This window comes from Suncus etruscus, chromosome X (assembly GCF_024139225.1).
Source record: "Suncus etruscus isolate mSunEtr1 chromosome X, mSunEtr1.pri.cur, whole genome shotgun sequence".
Lineage (NCBI taxonomy): Eukaryota > Metazoa > Chordata > Mammalia > Eulipotyphla > Soricidae > Suncus > Suncus etruscus.
Window position 1 is genome coordinate 104,390,446 of NC_064868.1, and position 19,819 is coordinate 104,410,264.

Sequence of the window (19,819 nt, forward strand, 5' to 3'; positions counted from 1 at the left end):
GGCTTTCAGTTTTTCTCCATTGAGGATAATATTTGCCACTGGCTTGTGGTAGATGGCCTTCACTATATTGAGAAAGGTTCCTTCCATTCCCATCTTGCTGAGAGTTTTGATCAAGAATGGGTGTTGGACCTTGTCAAATGCTTTCTCTGCATCTATTGATATAATCATGTGGTTTTTATTTTTCTTGTTGATGTTGTGTATTATGTTGATAGATTTACGGATGTTAAACCATCCTTGCATTCCTGGGATGAAACCTACTTGATCGTAGTGGATGATCTTCTTAATGAGGTATTGAATCCTATTTGCCAGGATTTTGTTGAGGATCTTTGCATCTGCATTCATCAGCGATATTGGTCTGTAATTTTCTTTTTTCGTAGCATCTCTGTCTGGTTTAGGTATCAAGGTGATGTTGGCTTCATAAAAGCTATTTGGGAGTGTTTCCACTTGTTCAATTTCATGAAAGAGTCTTGCCAGGATTGGTAGTAGTTCCTCTTGGAAAGTTTGATAGAATTCATTAGTGAATCCATCTGGGCCTGGGCTTTTGTTTTTGGGCAGACTTTTGATTACCATTTTTATTTCATCAATGGTGATGGGGGTGTTTAGATATGCTACATCCTCTTCTTTCAACCGTGGAAGATTATAAGAGTCCAAGAATTTATCCATTTCTTCCAGGTTCTCATTTTTAGTGGCATAGAGTTTTTCAAAGTAGTTTCTGATTACCCTTTGAATCTCTGTCATATCAGTAGTGATCTCTCCTTTTTCATTCCTAATACGAGTTATCAAGTTTCTCTCTCTCTCTTTCTTTGTTAGGTTTGCCAGTGGTCTATCAATCTTGTTTATTTTTTCGAAGAACCAACTTCTGCTTTCGTTGATCTTTCGGATTGTTTTTTGGGTTTCCACTTCGTTGATTTCTGCTCTCAGCTTTGTTATTTCCTTCTGTCTTCCTATTTTTGGGTCCTTTTGTTGAGTACTTTCTAGTTCTATTAGCTGTGTCATTAAGCTACTCAGGTAAGCTCTTTCTTCCTTCCTGATGTGTGCTTGCAAAGCTATAAATTTTCCTCTCAGTACTGCTTTTGCTGTGTCCCATAAGTTCTGATAGCTTGTGTCTTTATTGTCATTTGTTTCCAGGAACCTTTTGATTTCCTTCTTGATTTCATCTCGGACCCACTGGTTATTGAGCATGAGGCTGTTTAACTTCCAGGTGTTAAAGTTTTTCTTCTGAGTCCCTTTGGAATTCACAAATAATTTCAGAGCCTTGTGGTCAGCGAAGGTAGTCTGCAAAATTTCTATCCTCTTGATCTTATGGAGGTATGTTTTATGTGCCAGCATGTAGTCTATCCTGGAGAATGTCCCATGTACATTGGAGAAGAATGTGTATCCAGGTTTCTGGGGATGGAGTGTCCTATATATATCCACTAGGCCTCTTTCTTCCATTTCTCTCCTCAGGTCTAGTATATTCTTGTTGGGTTTCAGTCTGGTTGACCTATCCAGTGTTGACAAAGCAGTGTTGAGGTCCCCCACAATTATTGTGTTGTTATTGATATTGTTTTTCAGATTTGTCAACAGTTGTTTTAAATATTTTGCTGGCCCCTCATTTGGTGCATATATGTTTAGGAGAGTTATTTCTTCCTGCTCTACATACCCCTTGATTAATATAAAATATCCATCTTTGTCCCTTACAACCTTCCTGAGTATAAAGTTTGCATTATCTGATATTAGTATGGCCACTCCAGCTTTTTTATGGGTGTTGTTTGCTTGGATAACTTTTCTCCAGCCTTTTATTTTGAGTCTATGTTTGTTCTGACTATTCAGGTGCGTTTCTTGTAGGCAGCAGAAGGTTGGATTGAGTTTTTTTTGATCCATTTAGCCACTCTGTGTCTCTTAACTGGTGCATTTAGTCCATTGACGTTGAGAGAAAGAATTGTCCTGGGATTTAATGCCGTCTTTATATCGAAATTTGGTGTGTCTTTTGGTCAATCTTGTCTTAGATTAGGTCTTTCAGTTTTTCTCTTAAGACTGGTTTTGAGTCTGTAAAGTTTCTGAGCTGTTTTTTGTCTGTGAAACCATGTATTCTTCCGTCAAACCGGAAAGTGAGTTTTGCTGGGTACAGTATTCTAGGTGAAGCATTCATTTCATTCAGTCTTGTCACAATATCCCACCACTGCTTTCTGGCATTTAGTGTTTCTGGTGACAGGTCTGCTGTAAATCTCAAGGATGCTTGCTTGAATGTGATTTCCCCTTTTGATCTTGCTGTTTTCAGAATTCTGTCTCTATCTGTGGGATTTGTCATTGTGACTAGGATGTGTCTTGGGGTGGTTTTTCTTGGGTCTCTTTTGGTTGGTACTCTTCGAGCATGCAGGATTTGATCACATATATTCTTTAGCTCTGGGAGTTTCTCTTTAATGATGTTCTTGACCGTTGATTCTTCCTGGAAATTTTCTTCCTGGGTCTCTGGGACTCCAATGATTCTTAAGTTGTTTCTGTTGATCTTATCATAGACCTCTATTTTCATCTGTTCCCATTCTTTGACTAATTTTTCCATTGTCTGTTCATTTGTTTTAAGTTTTTTTCCCAATCTCTCCTGTTGTATGGAATTGTTATGTATCTCATCTTCCACAGCACCAAGTCTATTCTCAGCTTCTGATACCCTGTCCCAGAGCTTATCCATTTTGTCATTCACTTCGTTTACTGATTTTTTCAGGCCTGTTATTTGACATGTTATTTCAGTTTGGAGTTTTGTGATTTCTGTCTTCATATTTTCTTGATTTTTATTAGTGTTCTGTTCTATTCTATTCATGGTTTCTTTGAGTTCTTTGAGTATATTCCATATTGCTACTCTAAAGTCCTTATCTGAGAGATTGATTAGTTGGTTGGTCGTTAACTGGTCATCAGAATTGTCATCTTCATTCTCTATGTCTGATGCTGGCCTTCGTTGTTTCCCCATTGTCACACTTGTATTGTGGGTTTTTCTACGTGTTGTGGTGGTATTCATTGGTTATATGATGCAGGCAACACACTTCTCTGGCTCCGCCCTTTCTGGATGGGCCGACTTGCCTCCAAGGTAGGGGAGTCCTCCGTGGATGAAGCCTCACACTGGATCAAATCTTAGGCCCAAGCACGCAGCAGAGAAGACAGTCTGGAGAGAAATTCTTGCTTCTGTGATCCAGTACAGTTCTTAGTGTGGTTTTTTTCTTCTTGTGATGGTGTTCTTTTTTTAGAAAGAGCGCACGGCTGCGTAGCAAAGTGGAGCTAAGTGCCTTCTGGAGCCTCTTTTCAGCCCACTCTCAGGAGGTTTACGCAACAGGGTAGCAGAGAGACACACACAGGCAGCACTCACAGTTTTTCACAGTCGGGTCCCACTGGTCAGGCATAGTTTTCACTCGCTCGCTGGGCAGCTTCAGAATGCTGTATTTTTGGGGTTCACTTCCCAGGACTCTGAGGAGAGTCAATGGCTCGCTGGGTAGCTTCCGAATGTAGTTTCTTTGGGGTTCGCTTCCCAGGGCTCTGAGGAGAGCTTCCAGAGTTCAGGAAAGACAGAGAAGGGTAGGACAGGGCTTTCTTCCGGTGCTCAGTTTCCTCAGAAGAAGCACAGCCGGGTGGAGACTCTGCAGGTAGAGCATTCAGCACTCTGCCTGGAGACCCCCACATCCAGCCATTTCTTACTCACTCACTGGCTCGCTGGGTAGCTCCCGAATGTAGTTTCTTTGGGGTTCGCTTCCCAGGGCTCTGAGGAGAGCTTCCAGAGTTCAGGAAAGACAGAGAAGGGTAGGACAGGGCTCCCTTCAGGTGCTCAGTTTCTGGTTCGCTGGGTAGCTTCCAAATGTAGTTTCTTTGGGGTTCGCTTCCTAGGGCTCTGAGGAGAGCTTCCAGAGTTCAGGAAAGACAGAGAAGGGTAGGACAGGGCTCCCTTCTGGTGCTCAGTTCCTCAGAAGAAGCACAGCCCGGTGGAGACTCTGCAGGTAGAGCAATCAGCACTCTGCCTGGAAACCCCCACCTGCAGCCATTTCTCACTCACTCACTGGCTCGCTGGGTAGCTCCCGAATGTAGTTTCTTTGGAGTTAGCTTCCCAGGGCTCTGAGGAGAGCTTCCAGAGTTCAGGAAAGACAGAGAAGAGTAGGACAGGGCTCCCTTCCGGTGCTCAGTTCCTCAGAAGAAGCACAGCCCGGTGGAGATTCTGCAGGTAGAGCAATCAGCACTCTGCCTGGAAACCCCCACCTGCAGCCATTTCTCACTCACTCACTGGCTCGCTGGTAGCTCCCAAATGTAGTTTCTTTGGAGTTAGCTTCCCAGGGCTCTGAGGAGAGCTTCCAGAGTTCAGGAAAGACAGAGAAGAGTAGGACAGGGCTCCCTTCCGGTGCTCAGTTTCCTCAGAAGAAGCACAGCCGGGTGGAGACTCTGCAGGTAGAGCATTCAGCACTCTGCCTGGAAACCCCCACCTGCAGCCATTTCTCACTCACTCACTGGCTCGCTGGGTAGCTCCCGAATGTAGTTTCTTTGGGGTTCGCTTCCCAGGGCTCTGAGGAGAGCTTCCAGAGTTCAGGAAAGACAGAGAAGGGTAGGACAGGGCTCCCTTCCGGTGCTCAGTTCCTCAGAAGAAGCACAGCCAGGTGGAGATTCTGCAGGTAGAGCAGTCAGCACTCTGCCTGGAAACCCCCACCTGCAGCCATTTCTCACTCACTCCTTCTTTTTTTTTTTTGGTTTTTGAGCCACACCCAGTGACGCTCAGGGGTTAGTCCGGACTATGCACTCAAAAATTGCTCCTGGCTTGGGAGACCATATGGGATGCCAGGGGATCGAGCCACAGTCTGTCCTAGGTTAGCGCCTGCAAGGCAAATGCCCCTGTCTTTCTCTTTCTGGCTGACTTTACCCAGTGTAACTTTACTCCTTAAGCTTCATCTACCTAGTGGTAAACTGGATGATGTCATATTCCCTTGTGTACATAAAATATTTTTCTTAATTACTAAATAAATGAGAGAAACAAAGATGCATAAAGAGAGTAAGGCACAAACCAAAGCACAATTAAATTCTGATGCTACATATTGAATGAGGGAAGACATGCCCTTCATTGTGAAATTTTGAGAATTAAGATTAACAACTGAACATGGAATTTATCATGCTGAGTGAAATAAGTCAGAGGGAGAGAAAGAGAGACACAGAATAGTCTCACTCATCTATGGGTTTTAAGAAAAATAAAAGTCATTTTTGCAACAGTCCTCAGAAATAATGAGAGGAGGGCTGGAACTTCCAGCTCACTCTATGAAGCTCATCACAAGGAGTGGTGAGTGCAGTTATATAAATAACTACACTGAGAACTACCATAATCATGTGAATGAATGAGGGAACTGGAAAGCCTGTATAGAGTACAGGTGGGGGTGTGGTAGGATGGAGGGAGATTTGGGACATTGGTGGTGGGAATGTTGCACTGGTGAAGGGGGTGTTCTTTACATGACTAAAACCTAATCAAAATCATATTTGTAATCAAGGTGTTTAAATAAAGAAAAAAGTTTAAAAAAATAACAACTGAGTACATTGGTGGTGGGAAGTGTGCATTGATAAAGGGATAGGTGTTGGAACATTGTATGACTAAAATTCAACTATTAACGAGTTTGAAGTATATACCTCACAATGATTCAATAAAAAACTAGAAAAAATTAAAAATATATATTATACACTCAAAAATAATGGGCCAGCATGATACTATAGACCGTCAAGCTATTGCCTTGCAAGTGAGCAACCTGTGTTCAATCGCTGACACCCCATATGGTACCATGACCACCTCTAGGAGTGATCCCTAAGCAGAGCCAGGAGTAATCCCTGAGCACCACCAAATGTGGCCTAAAATCAAACAAAAAAGATTAATGAGTAGTTTCCATTCTAATATTTTAATGAAGATATCTTATTTTATTTATTTATTTTGTATTTTTGAACCACACCTGGTGACACTCAGGGGTTACTCCTGGCTATGTTCTCAGAAATCACTCCTGGCTTGAGGGACCATATGGGATGCTGGGGGATCGAACTGCAGTCCATCCTAGGTTAACACATGCAAGGCAGACACCCTACCACTTGTACTACTGCTCCGGCCCCAGATATTTTACTATAAAATTTACCGTACTTTTATTTTAGAGGGTTTCTCAACTAGTGCCCAGGTGACTCCAGGGCGTTATGGAGCACTGCTTGGCCAGGAGATTGGATTCTGTTTAGGTTCAGTGGTTCTGAAGGATACCAGGACCACACTCAAAGGTACTTAGAGGGTCATGAGATGTTGGGGATCAGAACCAAAGTCATATACATTCAAGGCATGCATTCTAGTCCTTTAAGCTATCTTCCCAGCACAAGAATATTATTTGAACTTACATGAAATATCCCCCACTAGGCTAATTAGTTTTCTTGTATATATTTTCCCTAACATAACATAATTTGGTTAGTAGAAAAAACTTTTTACCATCAGGTTCTCAGGACTTAATCATTCCTCCCATAAATTTTTAAGCCTAACAACATACTCCTAGGCATTGGAAAGAAGATGAGAAGTCTAGCCCCATGTTAAAATTATTAATTTCAAAGTAGTGGAATCTTTTCTAAAAAGTTCCCGGGTTTGGGGCCTGAGAGATAGCATGGAGGTAAAGCGTTTGCCTTTCATGCAGAAGGTCATCGGTTTGAATCCCAGCATCCCATATGGTCCCCCGAGCCTGCCAGGAGTGATTTCTGAGCGAGGAGCCAGGAGTAACCCCTGAGCGCTGCCGGGTGTGACCCCAAACCAAAAAAAAAAAGTTCCCGGGTTTACAGACCAGAGTGACAGAACAGAGGGTAGGGAGCTTGCCTTGCATGTTGCTGATGCTGGATGGATCTCCAGCACCATATATGATTCCCCAAGCACCACCAGGATTAATACCTGTACACAGTCAGGAAACTGGTCCAGACCACCAAATATGGCCCCAAAATAACTCCAGGGTATAAAAGTTACCAACAGAGTATGCATTAAAGTACAAGGGTAGAAAGAGAGAAAAAAGAAAAAAAAAGTACAAGGGTAAGGCTCTTGCTATGCATGTGGATGACTCTGAGTCAATCCTAGCACCATATATGGTACCCAAACATTGCCAGGAGTGATTCCTGAGCACAGAGCCAAGAGAAAACCCTATGTACAAATGGGTGTGGCCATTTGTATGTGTATGTGTGTACATACACACAGAGAGAAAAAAAACAGAAGCAAGCTTTTGTGTGTATGCTGAGCTGTGCCCACTTAAACTGGAAGTTTAAAGGAAATAGCAGTGATGAAAAAAGGCTGTTGGGGCAGAGAAGGTCACTAAAGAAAAGAGAGGGAAGCTGGGCCCAGAGTGATAGCACAGCAGTAAGGTGGTTGCCTGCAAGCTGCCAAACCTGGATGGACCTGGGTTCGATTCATGACATCCCATATGATCCCCAAGCCTGCCAGGAGCGATTTCTGAGTGCAGAGCCAGGAGTAACTCCTCAGCACCACCAGATATGGCCCAAAAACAAATGTGAAAAAGAGAGGGAAGCAGTAGAAATAGAGAGCAAGATGAAATGATACATTTGCTGTCACAGGTCTCCAGGAAAATAATATAAATCCAATATTAGTTAAGTGGCAAACACTGACTAACCACAATTATTGACCTTCTCTCCCCCAGAGTGTTATAAAGATAGGGGAAATAATGAAATCAATATTCTTTACTACTCACCTCTCATAAGCTGTAAGTGATCCTAAACAAGGCTGAGTCGGTCCGCCTCTAACACGGGCTCAGAAACCAACTGAGTTGTCTGTGTTAGGAGCTAAGAGACAGTACAGTGAGTAAGGCCGACCCAGGGTTGGTCCTTATCACCACTTATAGTCCCCCAAGCACTACCAGGAGTGACACCCCCACCCAAGCACAGAGCCTGAACACTTCTGGGTATAAACAGAAAACCAAATTAGGGGCTGGAGAGATAGCATGGAGGTAAGGCGTTTGCCTTTCATGCAGAAGGATGGTGGTTCGAATCCTGGCATCCCATATGGTCCCCTGTGCCTACCAGGGGCGATTTCTGAGCATAGACCCACGAGTAATCCCTGAGCACTGCCGGGTGTGACAAAAAAAAAAAACAAAAAAATAAATAAATAAATAAGAAGAAGAAGAAGAAGAAGAAGAAGAAGAAGAAGAAGAAGACCAAATTAAAAGATCTGCCAAGTTAGAAGCCTAGTTCTACAACTTCCTAGGGTAAAATAAGCCTTAACTTTCTGTGCCTCAGTTTCCCATTTGAAAAACAAAATCAGTATCTACTTAATAAGGCACTTCTCAAACAATATTCTCACAATTGTATGACTCAATATAAGCCACTCAAGTGTAAGCTATTTATTATCTAAATTGTCTTATTCTCTAGCCATCTAAATTTTTTTCTAAAATAAAATCTTAAGAGATTTTGATCACGCTTTTTATCTCCTCAAACCTGAAACTCCTGATCAGAAATGATAATTTTTTCTCTTAAGGGAGCTGGTAACATGGTTGCATTTATTTAATCCAAACAAAAATACCCAGGTGATTATATGAAGTTAAAAGGAACTAATCCATATTTTGCTACAAACAATTTCATGGGAATTGTTGGATGGGAAATTTACTCCCCATCCTAATCAAATTAAACATATGCTGGACTTTTCTTTAAAGATTTGAGATAAACCAAAACCATAGATTGCCTGTTTAAAATGTACAATTGAATGTTTCTTAGTATATTTATAGAGTTTTATAGACAAAACCATAAACTAATTTATGCTATTTTTTTTTTTGCTTTTGGTTTTTGGGTCTCACCCGGCAGCGTTCAGGGGTTACTCCTGGCTCCAGACTCAGAAATCGCTCCTGGCAAGCTCGGGGGGGATCATATGGGATGCCGGGATTCGAACCAATGACCTTAACTCCATGCAAATGCCTTAACTCCATGTTATCTCTCCGGCCCCAATTTATGCTATTTCTAACCCCGAAGAAATAAAATACTTATTAGCAACCCCATTTTCCCTCAGTTCTATATAACCTCTAATTAATTTTATGGACCTCCTGTGTTGTAGAATGTGAGAGCTCTTTGTTCTTTATCATAGCTAAATAATATTCCATACTATAAATATATCACAAGTTGTTAATCCTTTTATTAACTACTGATCTTCTGGGTTCTTTTCACCTTTTGCTATTGTGCATAATGCATAATTAATTCCAATGAATTTCATTTGAATCACTTTTTTGTTTTTGGCTTTGTGCCACAACTAGCTGTGCTCAGGGCTTATTCCTGATTCTGCGCTTAAGGGTCACCCTTGGCAGACTCTGAGGACCATACGGGTTGCAGTGGAATCAACCTGGGTTGGGCACATACAAGGCAAGTGCTACATACAGAATCACTATTTTAGTTTTGAAGAGCTGAGGAGATAGATTGAAGAGCTAGAGTAGATGCCTGGCATGTATGGGTCCAGGCTTTGATTCTCTACACCTTCTGAACACCATTAGGTGTAGTCCTGGTGGTCTCTAGAACCACTGGGGTGGCCCCTAATTATTATATTCTATTTATATAGATATAACTAGAAGTGAGTTATTGGGTCCTATAATAATTCTAAATTTAGCCTTTGAGGAACTAATTGCAATTTCTTCACATTATTCCCATTCTTCTATTGTCTATCATTTTGTCCCCTTTTTGGGAAATCTACCCCTGTTATCTAGGTTGTTTGCTAGAGGAAAGGCAAAACTAGAATTTAATATATATATATGCACATATATATATAAATAAAAACGCATCATATTTTTTTACACTTCTCAATTTTGTTCACCCCCACTTCTGTTCAAGTAATCTTAGTTCTGGTACTGTAGAGGCTCCTCTTGCAGTAATCCAACCCCAGGTTAACTAGTTTGAAGCAGGGGCACTGCAAAAATCAAGCGGTGGGAAGGTTGCAGTGATGAAGGGGGTGTTTTTTTTTATAACTAAACCCAACTACAAACATGTTTGTGATCATGGTGCTTAAATAAAGCTATTATAAATAATAAAAATAATAATCTTTTAAAAAAGTGTCATAAACCTGTCAAAAAAGACAGAAGAGAGAAAAGAATGGGGTCAAAGGGCTTCCAACCTCAATGACTGAGCTCAGACTCTTTCCCAGGCGATCTTTATTGTTCAGACTCAATCCACATGGGGGACAGGGTAGACGTAGTTAACAGAAAAAAGTACCTATCTAATCAAGCCTAGGTGGGTCTTTATATATCAAAAGAGGTGGGTGAAGGGAAGAGGAAGGTAGGTCAAAGTCTCTGTTTTGGGAAAAGTAGGGTGTGAGTTCTGTATGGCTAAATGACCAGTGTTCTCTGATTTATTTTTTTTAATTTTTTATTTTTTGGTTTTTGGGCCACACCCTGTGACCCTCAGGGGTTACTCCTGGCTATGTGGTCAATAATACTCCTGGCTTGGGGGACCATATGGGATGCCGGGATTCGAACCATGCAAGGCAAACATCCTACCGCTGTGCTATCTCTCTGGCCCCTACGTTTTTTTTTAACCCACCTCCCCACCCCCAGCAATGCTCAGAGCTTACTTCTGGCTCCTATGCTCAGGGATCAGACCTAATGGGTTTAGGGAAATACGTGGAGTGCCAAGGACCAAGGGATCAAATCCTGGCCAGCTTGTTCAAGCAAAAGTTTTACCCATTATAGTAGCTCTTTGCCTCATTTCATCCACCCCTTGCCTTTTTTATTGGTCTTTGTTTTGGGGCCACACCCAGTGGCGTTCAAGAATTATTTCTGGCTTTGTGCTCAGAAATCACTCTTGGCAGGCTTGGAGACCATATGGGATGCCTCGATTAAACCCAGGTTGACTGTGTACAAGGCATGTGCCCTACCTGCTGTGCTATTGCTCCAGCCTCCTTATTTCATGCTTTTTATAGGTATATAGAATTCTATTTTATAAACATACATGTTCTTTATACAATCATCTATTAACAGACATTTCTATTCATTCCATATTTTCCTTATTATAAATAATGCTATAATAATTCCAGGTGGTAGTGGAGAGATGATAGATAGATAATAGATAAGATAGAGACAGACAGACAGACAGACAGAGGTAAACATACCCTATAGTGCTTAAGGTCACTTCTGATGATACTTGGGGGACCAAGTGTTGCTGGCAATTGAACGTCTGGTATATATTGCAAATAAACTAGCCCCTTGATCAATCTCTCTAGCTGCATTAAAAGTTCATTTTTAATAAAAATTGCAAATATAATATATTGTGAAGCTTAGTACTTACATAGAAAAAAATTGGGGGGTTTCTGGGCCACAGGAGTTACTCCTGGCTCTGCCCTCAGAAATCACTCCTGGCAGGCTCGGGGGGCCATATGGGATGCCGGGATTTGAACCAATGACCTTCTGCATGAAAGGCAAATGCCATACCATAGCTCTCCAGCCCCATGGCTCACATTTTTACTCTGAAGTATAATATGCACTTATATCTTGTAACAGAAATCTAATATGCACGTGAAGCTAAATTCATATTAAAAAAAAGAATTTTTTTACCAGTAAAACTGTTTTATTACACAAACAGATTCTATAACTTGATATGAAAAACAAAGTAACTCCATAAGTATTACAAGGACAAAGGACGTGCAAAATTTTAATTGAGGACACACAGCTATTCAAACAATATATAACTACTCTAATAATCCAGCAAAAAATACTAGGATGCAGACTTCAAGGGAAACTTCTGCTGCCTGTGTTTCTGAATCCCTGAAGGTTTCCTCAGAGGTCTAGGGAGCGCACCCCAAAAAAACTGTATTTTGAAGCTGCACAGTAAGTACATTCTGGCTGCGGGGGTCGCTGTCCAATAAGCTGAGGTCTCTGGCCTGTGGAGGCTCTGCCCTGCTGTGCCTTTGTTCACTCTGAGGACTGTCAACTAGAGGCACGGCCCCGAACTATTTCTAACCAATGAACCCCACCACAACACACAGGAAAAACCACACTACAAACGTGACAATGGGGAAACCTTTCAGGCAAACACCATCCACAGAGAATGAAAAAGAAAGCTTGGATGACCTAATAAATTCCAACAACCTGATTAACCTCTCAGATAAGTTGTTTATAATAGAAATATGTAAGATATTCGTAGAACTCAAAAAAAGCATAGATCGATCTGAACAGAACACAAAGACAGAAATCAGAAAACTCCAAACAGAAATAACAGATCTGAAAACTGAAAACTTCAATGGACAGCCTCGCCAACAGGGTATCAGCAGCTGAGGAGAGAATCGGAGTACTGGAAGATGTGATGCAGAAAAACACAATACAACAGAAGAAATTGGAAAAGAACCTTAAGACAAATGAACAGGCAATGGAAAAAGTACTCAAGGGTTGCAAACAGATGAAAATAGAAGTCTTTAATAAACTTAACAGAAACAACATAAGAATCATTGGAGTCCCAGAAACCTAGGAAGGAGATCTCCAGGAAGAATCAACTGTCAAAGACATCATTAAAGAGATATTCCCAGAGTTAAAGACTACATGCAATCAAATCCTGCATACCTAAAGAGTACCAGAGAAAAGAGACCCAAAGAAAAACACCCTAAGACACATCCTCATTACAATGACAAACCCCATAGATAGAGATAGAATACTGAAAGCAGCAAGATCAAAAAGAAAAATTACGGGGCCGGAGAGATAGAATGGAGGTAGGGCGTTTGCCTTTCATGCAGGAGGTCATCTGTTCGAATCCCGGCGTCCCATATGGTCCCCTGTGCCTGCCAGGAGCAATTTCTGAGCCTGGAGCCAGGAATAACCCCTGAGCACTGCCGGGTGTGACCCAAAAACCAAAAAAAAAAAAAAGAAGGGAAATTACATTCAAAGGAGGATCCCTAAGACTTACAGCAGACATGTCACAAGAAACTCTCAAGGCCAGAAGACAGTGGTGAGATATTGTGACAAGACTGAATGAAATGAATGCCTCACCGAGAATACTGCACCGAGCCCGACTCACGTTCAGGTTTTTAGGAAGAATACATAGCTTCATGGATAAACAACAGCTCAGAAACTTCACAGATGATAAACCAGCCTTAAAGGAAAAACTGACAGGTCTACTCTATGACAAGAGAGACCAACAAACACAGCAAACTCATCTACAAAGATGACATTAAATCCTATGACAATCATCTCTCTCAATGTCAATGGACTAAATTCACCAATAAAAAGACACAGAGTGGCAAAATGGGTCAAAAAGATGAATCCAACCTTCTGCTGCCTACAAGGAACACATCTGAATAGTCAGATCAAACATAGACTCAAAATCAAAGGCTGGAGGAAAATCATCCAAGCAAACAACACCCTCAAAAAAAGCTGGGGTGGCCATATTAATATCTGATGACATCAACTTTATACTCAGAAAAGTGGTAAGGGACAAAGATGGACACTATGTACTAATCAAGGGATATGTGCAACAGGAAGAAATCAGACTACTAAACATATATGCACCCAATGAGAGACCAGCAAATTATCTAATACAATTACTGACAAATCTCAAAGAAGAAATCAATAATAACACAATAATTATGGGAGACCTCAACAAGGCCCTATCAACACTTGATAGGTCAACCAGATTGAAACCCGAAAAAAATACTAGCCCTGAAGAGTTATGGAAGAAAGAGGACTAGTAGATATATACAGGACACTCCATCCCAAAAAACCTGGATACACATTCTTTTCCAATGTACATGGGTCAATCTCCAGAATAGACTACATGCTGACACATAAAACATACCTCCATAAAATCAAGAGGATAGAAATCTTGCAGGCTACCTTTGATGACCACAAGGCTCTGAATTAGATGTGAACTACAAAGCCACACAGAAGAAAAACTTTAACAATTGGAAATTAAACACCCTGCTACTGAAAAACCAGTGGGTCCGAGATGAAATCAAAAAGGAAATCAAAGCTTTCCTGGAAACAAATGATAATGAAGACACAAACTGCCAGAATCTATCGGGCACAGCAAAAGCAGTACAGAGAGGAAAAATTATAGCACTACAAGCACACATCAGGAAGAAGGGGCATACCTGAATAACTTAATGATGCAGCTCAAAAAATTAGAAATTGACCAAGAAAAGGAACCAAAAATAGGGAGACAGAAGAAAATAACAAAGCTGAAAGCAGAACTCAATGAAGTGGAAAACCAAAAAACAATCTGAAGGATAGATGAAAGCAGAAGTTGGTTCTTTGAAAAAATAAAAAAGATTGATAGATCATTGGAAAAACTCACAAAGAAAGAGAGAGAGAAATCTGATAACCCATATTAGAAATGAAAAGAGGGAGATCACGACAGATATTGCAGAGATCCAAAGGGTAATCGGAGACTACTTTGAGAAACTTTATGCTACTAAACATGAGAACCTAGAAGAAATGGAAAAATTCTTGGACACTTATAACCTTCCACATTTAAGTAAGGAGAATGTAGCATATCTAAACACCCCCATCACTACTGAGGAAATTGAAACTGTAATCAAACATCTGCCCAAAAAGAAAAGCCCAGGCCCAGATTGATTTCCTAATGAATTTTTTCAAATCTTTCAAGAGGAGCTACTACCAATCCTAGCCAAGCTCTTCCATGAAATTGAAAAAACGGGAACACTCCCAAATAGCTTTTATGAAGCCAATATCACCTTGATACCAAAACCAGACAGAGACGCTGCCAAAAAAGAAAATTACAGACCAATATCCCTGATGAATGCTGATGCAAAGATCTTCACAAAATCCGGGCAAATAGGATCCAATGCATCATCAAGAAGATCATACACTACGACAAAGTAGGTTTCATCCCATGAATGCAAGGATGGTTTAACATCCATAAATCTATCAACATCATACACAACATCAACAACAAGAAAAATAAAAATCACATGATCATATCAATAGATGCAAAGAAAGCATTTGATAAGGTCTAACACCCATTCTTTTTGTTTGTTTGGTTTGTTTTGTTTGTTTTTGGGTCACACTCGGCGGTGCTCAGGGGTTACTCCTGGCTGTCTGCTCAGAAATAGCTCTTGGCAGGCACGGGGGACCATATGGGACACCAGGATTCGAACCAACCACCTTTGGTCCTGGATCAGCTGCTTGCAAGGCAAACACCGCTGTACTATCTCTCCAGGCCCCCAACACCCATTCTTGATCAAAACTCTCAGCAAGATGGGAATGGAAGGAACCTTTCTCAATCTAGTTGAAGCCATCTACCACAAGTCAATGGAAAATATTATCCTCAATGGAGAAAAACTAAAAGCCTTTCCTCTAAATTCTGGTACAAGACAAGGCTGTCCACTCTCACCACTCCTCTTCAACATAGTACGGGAAGTTCTTGCTATAGCGATCAGGCAAGAAAAAGATATCAAGGGAATCCAGATAGGAAAGAAAGAAGTCAAGCTCTCATTGTTTGCAGACGACATGATACTCTACTTAGAAAACCCTAAAGACTCTACCAAAAAGCTTCTAGAAACAATAGATGCATATAGCAAGGTGGCAGGCTACAAAATCAACCTACAGAAATCAATGGCCTTTTTTTGTTTGTTTGTTTGTTTGTTTTTGGGCCACACCCGGCATTGCTCAGGGGTTACTCCTGGCTGTCTGCTCAAAAATAGCTCCTGGCAGGCACGGGGGACCATGTGGGACATCAGGATTTGAACCAACCACCTTTGGTCCTGGATCGACGGCTTGCAAGGCAAACACCACTGTGCTATCTCTCCGGGCCCAATGGCCTTTTTATAAACCAATAATGATAGGGAAGAGATGGAAGTCAGGAAGGCAATCCCATTCACAATAGTGCCACACAAACTCAAATATCTTGGAGTCAACTTGACCAAAGACATGAAGGACCTATACAAAGAAAACTATAAAGCCCTACTCCAAGAAATAAGAGAGGACACACGGAAATGGAAACACATACCGTGCTCATGGATTGGCAGGATTAACATCATTAAAATGGCAATACTCTCCAAAGCATTATACAGATTTAATGCGATCCCCTTAAAAATACCCATGACATTCTTCAAAGAAATGGATCAAACACTTATAAAGTTCATCTGGAACAATAAACACCCTTGAATAGCTGAAGCACTCCTAGGGAAAAGGAAAATGGGAGGCATTACTTTCCCCAACTTTAAACTGTACTACAAAGCAATAGTTATCAAAACAGCATGGTATTGGAATAAAGACTCTCAGATCAGTGGAATAGGCTTGAGTCCTCAGAGAACGTTCCGCAGACATACAATTACCTAATTTTTGACAAAGGAGCAAGAAATCCTAAGTGGAGCAGGGAAAATCTCTTCAACAAGTGGTGCTGGCAGAACTGGTTAGCCACTTGCAAAAAAGCGAACATAGACCCTCAGTTAACATCATGTACGAAGGTAAAATCCAAATGGATTAAAGACCTTGATATGAGACCGGATACCATAAGGTACATAGAACAGCATGTCAGTAAAACACTCCATGACATTGAGACTAAAGTCATCTTCAAGGAGGAAACTGCACTTTCCAAACAAGTGGAAGCAGAGATCAACAGATGGGAATACATTAAACTGAGAAGCTTCTGCACCTCAAAAGAAATAGTGCCCAGGATACAAGAGTCACCCACCGAGTGGGAGAAACTATTCACCCAACACCCTTCAGATAAGGGGCTAATATCCAAAATATACAGGGCACTGACAGAACTTTACAAGAAAAAAACATCTAATCCCATTAAAAAATGGGAAGAAGAAATGAACAGACTCTTTGATAAAAAAAGAAATACAAATGGCCAAAAGGCACATGAAAAAATGCTCCTTGTCACTAATCATCAGGGAGATGCAAATCAAAACAATGATGAGATACCACCTCACACCACAGAGACTGGCGCACATCACAAAGAATGAGAACAATCAGTGCTGGCGGAGATGTGGAGAGAAAGAAACTCTTATCCACTGCTGGTGGGAATGCCATCTAGTCCAACCTCTATGGAAAGCGATATGGAGATTCCTCCAAAATCTGGAAATTGAGCTCCCATTCGACCCAGCTATTCCACTCCTAGGGATATACCCTAAGAATACAAGAATACAATACAAAAACCCCTTCCTCACACCTATATTTATTGCAGCACTATTCACAATAGCCAGGCTCTGGAAACAACCAAGATGCCCTTCAACAGATGAATGGCTAAAGAAACTATGGTACATATACACAATGGAATATTATGCACCCGTCAGGAGAGATGAAGTCATGAAATTTTACTATACATGGATGTACATGGAATCTATCATGCTGTGTGAAATAAGTTGTGGGGAGCCTAGCTGATAAAACCTAAAACATAGGACACCTCAGTAATTCCTAATCTGGTTACCCACGTGACCAAATGCGCCCATGCCTTGAGAACAAATGAAATAGACAAATACTAAAGTAATTCAAAGCAGCCCAATACATCCAGCCAGAAAGAAAAATATAGAGCAACTTGCCTTTGTGTTAGCAATAGGTTATTAGGATTACAACTGAAGTTCTATTTATGCTTTTTGAGTATAATTTATAGAACTCTGTTTGAATCTTATGCTTTCAGGTAAAAAACGTGCTCTCTACCTCTTTGCCCCTCCCATTTACCTGCCCCAGTTTATGCTAATGAATGCTGGTAATTGTAATTGATGGAAAACCCTCTGACGTATTTCAGCCCTTAAAAGCTGATCACTGGACAATAAACTTCCCTTTTGAACAGCATGCGTTGTCTTGAGGGCTTCTCTTACTAACTTCTCTAGTTCTTCTTTACAGGTCGGTTCTGCTCGGGTGAACCCACTAATAACTAGCAACCTTCATTTCCACACCCCCGCGGGTCGGGGGTCTCCCACGAGAGTTGCAGAGTGGCGCCCAACGTGGGGCTCGAGTTACAGAATACGACCCGATGGCAGAGTGCGACGAGTCCGGAGCTAAATTACGTCAGGTAATTTAGTAGTCTAATGCCTAGGTGAAAACCGCCATCCCATTATAGTCCCAGAGTAAAAATGGGGACCAGCCTGAGCAAAGGAGCAATATTTATTAAAGGTATACAGGAAGTACTTAAAAGTAGAAATATAGTAATTGAAGAAAAAGATTTGTTGAAATTTTTAATGTTTGTTAATAATATTTGTCCTTGGTTTGCTATTACTTGCCCAAAAATAGTTTCCAGTACTTGGGATCTAGTCTGGGCAGAACTCACTAATCATTTTAGCACACATGGCAGTGAGTCCGAGAAAGAGATTATACAACAATATTGGGATCTCCTCAAAAGCATCATAGTAAAATCTGCTTTTGACCCTAAGAGCTTGCAAATTGTGAAAGATGCCCAGGAACATTTGGAGCACGTCTCCAGACAATGCTCTCGCCCCAGTTCCCGCTCCAGTTCATTTTTGCATATTGATTCCCTTTCTCCCCCCCCCCAGGAGCCTTCTCCTCTTATGCAAAAAACTCTTTAACCCTCTCTGCGGGCAGCAGCCTCAGAGCCCCCTGAGGAAAAGCTGGACCCGGAGAAAGAAACCGAGTTGGAGGAAGAAACTGCTGCCTACCATGGGCATGCAACCTCTCTCCCCTCACAGCCTCCCCTGTATGATTTGCCCGCGCCCATTAAAGTGCCTCCTCCAGAACCCGATAATCCTTTATTAATAGAGATTCAACAGCTCAAACAGCAAATTACCCAGCTTCAAGCTACCAACGAACAGGGTTGAGCTTCTGCCCCTCCCCCGCCAGCTCAAATTCCAGCTGCCGGAGCCCTCCAACCCCCAGCCCAGCCCGACAATGGCTCCCTGAATCATAGTCCCAATCAAGCAGACATCCCTGAAGTCCCCATTCACCCGCTTTTAATCCTTACCATCTCAGGTAAACTATTTACAGGCCTCCTAGACACTGGCACAAACACCACCTGCTTTTCTCTCCTAGATTGGCCTCCTGACTGGCCCACTGCTTCCACCTTTAACAATGTTTCAGGCATTGCTGGCTCTGTCAAAAGAGCTCTTGTCAGTGCTAACAAACTAGTTTGGCAGGATGAGAATGGTAACACAGGTTTTGTCCGTCCTTACATTATCCCCGACTTACCCATTAACTTTGGGGTCGGGACATTATAAAACAAATGGGTGTTTATGTTATAAAAGTGTAAAAATCCTGTTGCATTGCAGCAAATGCCACAACAGGGCTACACACCCTCCAAAGGACTGGGCGAACATTTGCAAGGTATCACTCAACCCATTAACCCTTCGCAAAAATTAAATAGGGCTGGATATGGTTTTTCACTCCCTGCTCAAAATTTTCGATAGAGGTTATTTTATAAGCAAATTAACAACAAAGTATCAAATATAATTTTGGTCTTAAGTTCTAGATGTAAAAATGCATCAAATGTCTTTAACTATATTTTATAATGTCTACACATCTTGTTAATTTGGTATATAATTTTTACAAATTATTCACTTAAAGTCTTCAAAGTAGAAACAGTTGTTTGTTAAAAATTTTAACACTTTATTGCAGCTGCCTTATTGCTTTCCTGTTAAACTAATTTAAAAAAAACCTGTTCATTTACAGCAAATGATATCATACTTCAGAGTGGAGACTCCTTCTACAGTGCTCACTAACCATTTTACTTAGCAAAATTTTTTAACTGCTAACATTTTACTTCATGTTTTCAACTTCATGTTAGGATTGTTTTAAAAATGTTTTGTGTTAAAGCTAAACCTTAAAATTTATTTTCAGCAAAGTTCCACTCCAGCTACATTAAAAGAATTTTTTTTACAAACATGCAGGCTAAATATTTAAAAGCGCTTGTCAATTTTTCTAATGCAAGTTTTGAATGA